We start from the raw sequence: 10,177 nt of genomic DNA on the forward strand, positions 1-10,177 counted from the left end.
TGTGGATCAATATACCTTTAACAGCCTGTCAGCAGAGGGCGGGGGCTGCTGTCTCAAGGTCACTTCTGTTGATCTTTGCCTTGGGACAGCTGGTTGGTTGGTCAATGCCAGGAATTTGCCCTGGCTCCCCCTGAAACTCCACTTCCTTGTATTGTGAACCCTAGGTCCCTAACTCAGTAGAGTTAGGCAAACATTAGAGCTTTGGATGAAGGGAGAAATGGCCCCCATTTCTGTGTGGCCTTGGGCAGTTTTTTCATTAAAGCCTGTTTTCATGTTAATAGCCTAAGTGCCTGTCTGCTAGTGTGGAAAGGGATGAAGGGTGAGGAGGACCTGGTGTGTAGTTGTGTCCTCCAGACTGACCCCTATTCTTTCCTCAGTGTGAGGACTTAGAGTGTAGGTAGCTGCCCTTAGTAGCCCCCAATTCCTTTCACTGAGAGTTCAGGCAGAGCCGCCAATGTCTCCTGAAGCTCCTTCCCCATAGAACACATCTAGGTAGAACTTGCCAGGACCCATGTGGGAAATATTCTACTGTAGCAGGCTGGACCTGTCCCTTCACATGGGCCTGTCACAGCCTCTGCCCTCCAGATCTGTCAGAAAAGGCTGCAGCGGGCTCTGTAGTATCTGTGGCCCTGGAGCTGGGGGTCCAGAGATGCCATTGCAACAGGGCAGGGCCAGGCAGGATACATTGGTGGGCCCACAAAGACCTGGTCAAAAATAGAGATCACAGAACTCATATTTTGGGGACTAGAATCCATAGCTCCTCTAATTTTTCCATATTTCACCTCCTCTATGACACTGAGATACCCTCAGCATGGTGCCCTCCTCAGACCTAAGAGGCTCACAAGCCCCCAGTTCTTTTCTGACAGGGAATCAAGTGGGAATCCCCCAGAAAGCCATCACTTCATCTCACAAGAATAGGAGGGGCTGGAGAGATAGCATAGCAGTAGGGTGTTTGCCTTGCATGCAGCTTATCCAGGATGGACAGTGGTTTGGATCCCAGCATGTCATATAGTCCCCCATACTAGGAGCAACTTCTTTTTTTTGTTGTTTTTTTGGGTCATACCCACAGTGCTCAGTGGTTACTCCTGGCTCTATGCTCAGAAATTGCCCTGGCAGGCTCGGAGGACCATATGGGATGCCGGGATTTGAACCACCATCCTTCTGCATGCAAGGCAAATGCCTTACCTCCATGCTATCTCTCTGACCCCCAGGAGCAACTTCTGAGTACAGAGCTAGGAGTAACTCTGAGCATTGCCGGGTGTGACCCAAAAATACAAAACAAATAAAAAGAGGGGCTGGAGAGATAGCATGGAGGTAGGGTGTTTGCCTTGTAACACCTGTAACTCCTGAGCACTGCTGGGTGTGAACCAAACACACACACACACACACACACACACAAAGAATACCATATTTTTTGACGTAGAAGACGACCCCAAATTTTACAGTTAAAACATAGGTTTAGGCCTATATTTGCTATATAAGCAGAATGCTCCTGTGCTGCAACTGTATCTTCCACAGTGAGCCAATCACAACAAGCAAAGGTCCAAAGGTTATACTGTACTAGACTTTCTCTCTGACTCTGGCTGATCTGAGCAGGCTTTTTACAGTGTAGATTCGGGTCCAAAACATTGTCTAATTTGCATGCATCAAAAGCCTGCTTGGATTGGCTGAGTTAGAGAGGCGGTCTGAGCAGCCTGGCAGTGATTGGTGCAGGATCGAGTTGAAAAATTTGTTTTGTGGCAATATTCAGACAATTTTCATTTAGCGGCATATTGAAACATTTTCCGGAATATACTCAGCGTATAAGACGACCCCCGATTTTCAGTTGACTTTTTTTTTTGTTTCAAAAGTTGTCTTATACACCGGAAAATACGGTAGAAGGAAGGTTTACTGAGGAGATGTTCACCAGGAATGGTCACTACTGGGGCACAGTATCACACCGTAATTCCTTCACAGGTCCATGTCCCTCCCTCACAGACTTATGTCCCCATCACAGACCTCCATCATATGTTCCTCCATCATAGGTCCCTGTTTCCCCCATTGCTGGGCCTCCTTCTCCTGAAGCTACAGAAAAGCTGCTTCTAGCTGGCTGACAGCAACCTAAGCTGGAGTGTTGAAACACCATGGCTGGCTTGGTCTGGTTCCAAACAAGTGGCAAATGGTAAGTTCTCAGCTTCATGCCCAGAATGTGAACCCCGGAGGTCACCTGGATCAGTGGCTCCTGGGTAGCCTCACCAATGCCTTGGGGTCACACCCAGATACTGCCTATAAGAAGGAGGGTTGGGGTGACTCACAGGCTGGCCCTCATCAGGGCCACAGTCCTCCTGGACCCTGCTCCTAGGGGAGGCAATTGAAACTGGACTCAGGGCTCCTCCCTACTAGGCTGTTAAGCAATGATAGCTATGGGTCTCAGAAAGCTCCCTGCAGAGGTGATACTATGCTCCTGAGCCAGTTACTCAGGGGTTACTTTCCTGTTGTGCAGTGGGTCCCTGCACTCCCTGGCTTGGGTGCCCCAAGTCCTCCCTCCACACGGCCCTTTTATTTCCTTTAAATTGTTTAAAATTTAAAAAAAATTATATATATTTTATTTAAACACCTTGATTACATACATGATTGTGTTTGGGTTTCAGTCATGTAAAGAACACCACCCATCACCAGTGCAACATTCCCATCACCAATGTCCCAAGTCTCCCTCCTCCCCACCCGACCCCCGCCTGTACTCTAAACAGGCTCTCCATTTCCCTCATACATTCTCATTATTAGGACAGTTCAAAATGTAGTTATTTCTCTAACTAAACTCATCACTCTTTGTGGTGAGCTTCCTGGGGTGAGCTGGAACTTCCAGCTCTTTTCTCTTTTGTGTCTGAAAATTATTATTGCAAGAATGTCTTTCATTTTTCTTAAAAATCAGAGATGAGTGAGACCATTCTGCGTTTTTCTCTCTCTCTCTGACTTATTTCACTCAGCATAATAGATTCTGTGTACATCCATGTATAGGAAAATTTCATGACTTCATCTCTCCTGACAGCGGCATAATATTCCATTGTGTGTATGTACCACAGTTTCTTTAGCCATTCGTCTGTTGAAGGGCATCTTGGTTGTTTCCAGAGTCTTGCTATGGTAAATAGTGCTGCAATGAATATAGGAGTAAGGAAGGGATTTTTGTATTGTATTTTTGTGTTCCTAAGGTATATTCCTAGGAGTGGTATAGCTGGATCGTATGGGAGCTTGATTTCCAGTTTTTGAAGGAACCTCCATATTGCTTTCCATAAAGGTTGAACTAGATGGACTTCCCACCAGCAGTGGATAAAAGTTCCTTTCTCTCCACATCCCCACCAACACTGTTTATTCTCATTCTTTGTGATGTGTGCCATTCTCTGTGGTGTGAGGTGGTACCTCATAGTTGTTTTGATTTGCATCTCCCTGATGATTAGTGATGTGGAGCATTTTTTCATGTGTCTTTTGGCCATTTGTATTTCTTCTTTGTCAAAGTATCTGTCCATTTCTTCTCCCATTTTTTGATGGGATTAGATTTTTTTTCTTGTAAATTTCTGTCAGTGCCTTGTATATTTTGGAGATTAGCCCCTTATCTGATGGGTATTGGGTGAATAGTTTCTCCCACTCAGTGGGTGGCTCTTGTATCCTAGGCACTATTTCCTTTGAGGTGCAGAAGCTTCTCAGCTTAATATATTCCCATCTGTTAATCTCTGCTTTCACTTGCTTGGAGAGTGCAGTTTCCTCCTTGAATATGCCTGTAGTCTCAATGTCCTGGAGTGTTTTGCCTACGTGTTGTTCTATATATCTTATGGGTTTGGGTCTGATATCAAGGTCTTTAATCCATTTGGATTTTACCTTCGTACATGATGTTAGCTGGGGGTCTAAGTTCAATTTTTTGCAAGTGGCTAGCCAGTTGTGACAACACCACTTGTTGAAGAAGCTTTCTTTGCTCCATTTAGGATTTCTTGCTCCTTTATCAAAAATTAGGTGATGGTATGTCTGGGGAACATTCTCTGAGTATTCAAGTCTATTCCACTGATCTGAGGTCCTGTCCTTATTCCAATACCATGCTGTTTTGATAACTATTGCTTTGTAGTAAAGTTTAAAGTTGGGAAAAGTAATTCCTCCCATATTCTTTTTCCCAATGATTGCTTTAGATATTCTAGGGTGTTTATTGTTCCAAACGAATTTCAAAAGTGCCTGATCCACTTCTATGAAGAATATCATGGGTATCTTTAGAGGGATTTCATTAAATCTGCATAATGCCTTGGGGAGTATTACCATTTTGATGATGTTAATCCTGCCAATCCATGAGCAGGGTATGTGTTTCCATTTCTGCGTGTCCTCTCTTATTTCTTGGAGCAGAGTTTTATAGTTTTCTTTGTATAGGTCCTTCACATTTTTAGTCAAGTTGATTCCAAGATATTTGAGTTTGTGTGGCACTATTGTGAATGGGGTTGTTTTCTTAATGTCCATTTCTTCCTTATTACTATTGGTGTATAGAAAGGCCATTGATTTTTGTGTGTTAATTTTGTAGCCTGCCACCTTGCTATATGAGTCTATTGTTTCTAGAAGCTTTTTGGTAGAGTCTTTAGGGTTTTCTAAGTAGAGTATCATGTCATCTGCAAACAGCAAGAGCTTGACTTCTTCCTTTCCTATTTGGATTCCCTTGATATCTTTTTCTTGCCTAATCACTATAGCGAGTACTTCCAGTGCTATGTTGAATAGGAGTGGTGAGAGAGGACAGTCTTGTGCCAGAATTTAGAGGGAAGACTCTTAGTTTTTCTCCATTGAGGATAATATTTGCCACTGGCTTGTGGTAGATGGCCTTAACTATATTGAGAAAGGTTCCTTTTATTCCCATCTTGCTGAGAGTTTTGATCAAGAATGGGTGTTAAACCTTATCAAATGCTTTCTCTGCATCTATTGATATGATCATGTGGTTTTTATTTCTCTTGTTGTTGATGTTGTGTATTATGTTGATAGATTTACGGATGTTAAACCATCCTTGCATTCCTGGGATGAAACCTACATGATCGTAGTGTATGATCTTCTTAATGAGGCATTGAATCCTATTTGCCAGGATTTTGTTAACGATCTGTATTCATCAGCAATATTGGTCTGTAATTTTCTTTTTTCGTAGCATCTCTGTCTGGTTTAGGTATCAAGGTGATGTTGGCTTCATAAAAGCTATTTGGAAGTGTTTCTGTTTGTTCAATTTCATGAAAGAGTCTTCCCAGGATTGGTAATAGTTCCTCTTGGAAAGTTTGAAAGAATTCATTAGTGAATCCATCTGGGCCTGGGCTTTTGTTTTGGGGTAGACATTTGATTACCATTTTAATTTCATCAATAGTGATGGGGGTGTTTAGATATGCTACATCCTCTTCCTTCAACCGTGGAAGATTTTAAGAGTCCAAGAATTTATCCATTTCTTCCAGGTTCTCATTTTTAGTGGCATAGAGTTTCTCAAAGTAGTTTCTAATTACCCTTTGAATCTCTGTCATATCAGTAGTGATCTCTCCTTTTTCATTCCTAATACGAGTTATCAAGTTTCTCTCTCTCTCTCTCTTTCTTTGTTAGTTTTGCCAGTGGTCTATCAATCTTGTTTATTTTTTCAAAGAACCAACTTCTGCTTTCGTTGATCTTTCAGATTGTTTTTTGTGTTTCCACTTCGTTGATTTCTGCTCTCAGCTTTGTTATTTCCTTCTGTCTTCCTATTTTTGGGTCCTTTTGTTGAGCACTTTTTAGTTCTATTAGCTGTGTCATTAAGCTACTCAGGTAAGCTCCTTCTTCCTTCCTGATGTGTGCTTGCAAAGCTATAAATTTTCCTCTCAGTACTGCTTTTGCTGTGTCCCATAAGTTCTGATAGTTTGTGTCTGTATTGTCATTTGTTTCCAGGAACCTTTTGATTTCCTCCTTGATTTTATCTCAGACCCACTGGTTATTCAGTATGAGGCTGTTTAACTTCCAGGTGTTAAAGTTTTTCTTCTGTGTCCCTTTGGAATTCACAAATAATTTCAGAGCCTTGTGGTCAGCAAAGGTAATCTGCAAAATTTCTATCCTCTTGATATTATGGAGGTATGTTTTATGTGCCAGCATGTAGTCTATCCTGGAGAATGTCCCATGTACATTGGAGAACAATGTGTATCCAGGTTTCTAAGGATGGAGTGTCCTATATATATCCACTAGGCCTCTTTCTTTCATTTCTCTTTTCAGGTCTAGTATATTCTTGTTGGGTTTCAGTCTGGTTGACCTATCCAGTGGTTACAAAGCCGTGTTGAGGTCCCCCACAATTATTGTGTTGTTATTGATATTATTTTTCAGATTTGTCAACAGTTGTATTAAATATTTTGCTGGCCCCTCATTCAGTGCATATATGTTTAGGAGAGTTATTTCTTCCTGCTCTACATACCTTTTGATTAATATAAAATGTCTATCTTTGTCCCTTACAATCTTCCTGAGTATAAAGTTTGCATTATCTGATATTAGTATGGCCACTCCAGCTTTTTTATGGGTGTTGTTTGCTTGGATAATTTTTCTCCAGCTTGGGCCTGGAGAGATAGCACAGCGGCGTTTGCCTTGCAAGCAGCCGATCCAGGACCAAAAGTGGTTGGTTCAAATCCCGGTGTCCCATATGGTCCCCCGAGCCTGCCAGGAGCTATTTCTGAGCAGACAGCCAGGAATAAACCCTGAGCAACGCCGGGTGTGGCCCAAACACCAAAAAAAAATTTTTTTTTCCTCCAGCCTTTTATTTTGAGTCTACGTTTGTTCTGACTATTCAGGTGCGTTTCTTGTAGGCAGCAGAAGGTTGGATTGAGTTTTTGATCCATTTAGCCACTCTGTGTCTCTTAACTGGTGCATTTAGTCCATTGACATTGAGAGAAAGAATTGTCCTGGGATTTAATGCCATCTTTATATCGAAGTTTGGTGTTTCTTGGTTAGTCTTGTCTTAAATTAGGTCTTTCAGTTCTTCTCTTAAGACTGGTTTTTGAGTCTGTAAAGTTTCTGAGCTGTTTTTTGTCTGTGAAACCATGTATTCTTTTTTTTTTTTTTTTTTTTTTTTTTGGTTTTTGGGCCACACCCGGTGACGCTCAGGGGTTACTCCTGGCTATGTGCTCAGAAGTTGCTCCTGGCTTGGGGGACCATATGGGATGCCGGGGGATCGAACCACAGTCCATCCAAGGCTAGCGAAGGTAAGGCAGGCACCTTACCTCTAGCGCCACCGCCCGGCCCCAAAACCATGTATTCTTTCATCAAACCGGAAAGTGAGTTTTGCTGAGTACAGTATTCTAGGTGAAGCATTCATTTCATTCAGTCTTGTCACAATATCCCACCACTGCTTTCTGGCCTTGAGTGTTTCTGGTGACAGGTCTGCTGTAAATCTCAAGGATGCTCCCTTGAATGTAATTTCCCTTTTTGATCTTGCTGTTTTCAGAATTCTATCTATTTGTGGGATTCGTCATTGTGACTAGGATGTGTCTTGGGGTATTTTTTCTAGGGTCTCTTTTGGTTGGTACTCTTTGAGCATGCAGGATTTGATCACATATATTCTTTAGCTCTGGAAGTTTCTCCTTAATGATGTTCTTGACCGTTGATTCTTCCTGGAAATTTTCTTCCTGGGTCTCTGGGACTCCAATGATTCTTAAGTTGTTTCTGTTGAGCTTATCATAGACTTCTATTTTCATCTGTTCCCATTCTTTGACTAATTTTTCCATTGTCTGTTCATTTGCTTTAAGTTTTTTTTTCCAATCTCTCCCGCTGTATGGAATTGTTATTTATCTCATCTTCCACAACACCAAGTCTATTCTCAGCTTCTGATACCCTGTCCCAGAGCTTATCCATTTTGTCATTCACTTCGTTTACTGACTTTTTCAGACCTGTTAGTTGACATGTTATTTCAGTTTGGAGTTTTGTGATTTCTGTCTTCATATTTTCTTGGTTCTTATTAGTGTTCTGTTCAACTCGATCCATGGTTTCTTTGAGTTCTTTGAGCATCTTCCATATTGCTAGTCTAAAGTCCTTATCTGAGAGGTTGATTAGTTGGTTGGTCATTATCTGGTCATCAGAATTGTCATCTTCATTCTCTATGTCTGATGCTGGCCTGCGTTGTTTCCCCATTGTCACACTTGTATTGTGGGTTTTTCTACATGTTGGTGGTGGTATTCATTTGCTAAATGATGCAGGCAGCCACAGTCCTCTGGCTCCACCCTTTCTGGATGGGTCGACTTGCCTCCAAGGGAGGGGAGTCCTCTGTGGATGAAGCCTCACACAGGATCAAATCTTAGGCCGGAGCCCGCAGCAGAGAAGACAATTCGGAGAAAAATGCTGGGCTTCGGTGATCCAGCACAGTTCTTAATGTGATTTTTTCTTCTTGTTGCGATGGTGTTCTTTTCTTAGAAAGAGCGCATGGCCGCGAAGCGAAGCCAAAGTGCTCTTCTGGATCCTCTTTTCGGCCCACTCCCAAGAGGTTCATGCAACAGGACAGTAGACAGTAACATACAGGCAGCACTCACAATTTTTCACAGTCGGGCCCCACTGGGCAGGCATAGTTTCGTAGATTTTCCCAGCCTCAAAAAAATTTTTTTAATTTTTTTGTTTGTTTTTGTTTTGGGGTCACACCCGGCAGCACTGAGGGGTTACTCCTGGCTCTACGCTTAGAAATCACTCCTGGGTGCCGGAGAGATAGCATGGAGGTAAGGCGTTTGCCTTTCATGCAGGAGGTCATCAGTTCGAATCCCGGTGTCCCATATGGTCCCCCGTGCTTGCCAGGAGCAATTTCTGAGCCTGGAGCCAGGGAATAACCCCTGAGCACTGCCGGGTGTGACCCAAAAACCACAAAAAAATAAATTAATTAAAAAAAAAAAAAAAAAAAGACTTGGGGCCAAGAAGGTGGCGCTAGAGGTAAGGTGTCTGCCTTGGGAGCACTAGCATAGGACGGACCAAGATTCGATCCCCCGGCGTCCCATATGGTCCCCCCAAGCCAGGGGCGATTTCTGAGTGCATAGCCAGGAGTAACCCCTGAGCGTCAAATGGGTGTGGCCCATAAAACCAAAAAAAAAAAAAAAAGAAATCTCTCCTGGCAGGCTCAGGGGACCACATGAGATGTCGGGGTTCAAACCACCGTCCTTCTGCACGCAAGGCAAACACCTTACCTCCATGCTATCTCTCCGGCCCCAATTTTTTTTTTTAATTTTAATTAAAGAACCATGCTTTACAAAGTTATTTATAGTTTCAGGGGCCAGAGCAATAGCACATTTGCCATGCACGAGGCCAACTCGGGCTTGATCCCTGGCATTTCATATGGTTCCCCAAACTTGCCAGGAGTGATTTCTGAGTTCAGAGCCAGAGTAACTCCTGAACACCACCAGGTGTGACCCCACAAATTCTTTTTTAATTTTAACACAAATTATTTTTAATTTTAATTAAAGAACCATGATTTACAAACTTATTTTTTTAATTTTTTAAATAATTTCTTTATTTAAAAACCACGGTTACAAAAATGTTCATAATTGAGTTTCCATCATAGAATGTACACCGCCCTTCACCAGTGCACTTTTCCTGCCAACAATGTTCCCAGTTTCCCTCCCACCCTTCCACTCCACCTCTTCCTGTCTCTGGGGCAAGCATTTTGCTTCTTCCTCTCTCACTCCCCCCCTCGCTCTCACTCGCTCTCTCTCTCCTCATCTCTTCCCCTCATCTGTCTTCTCTTTCTCTCCTCTCTCTCCCTCTTTCTCTTTCCTTTATAACACTGTGGTTTGCACTGCTGTTAATAAAGGGGTACCAGATTTACAAACTTATTGATAGTTTCAGGGGCCACAGCAATAGCACATCGGGCACGGCATTTTTCTTGCACATGAACCCAGGTTGACCTGGGTTCAATCCCTAGCATCCCATACAGTCCCCTAACCTGCAATTTCTTTTTTTTTTTAATTGTTATATTTTATTTTATTTTATTTTGGTTTTTTGGTTCACACCTTGCAGTGCTCAGGGGCTACTCCTGGCTTTACACTCAGAAATCACCCTCAGCAGGCTTAGGGGACCATATGGGATGCCGGGACTCGAACCACTGTCCTTCTGCATGAAAGGCAAGCACCTTACCTCTATGCTACCTCTCCAGCCCCTAATTTGCAATTTCTAAATACAGAGCCAGGAATAACACCAGAGTACCCTATGGTCCCAA

This window comes from Suncus etruscus, chromosome 9, assembly GCF_024139225.1.
Source record: "Suncus etruscus isolate mSunEtr1 chromosome 9, mSunEtr1.pri.cur, whole genome shotgun sequence".
NCBI classification, from domain to species: Eukaryota; Metazoa; Chordata; class Mammalia; order Eulipotyphla; family Soricidae; genus Suncus; species Suncus etruscus.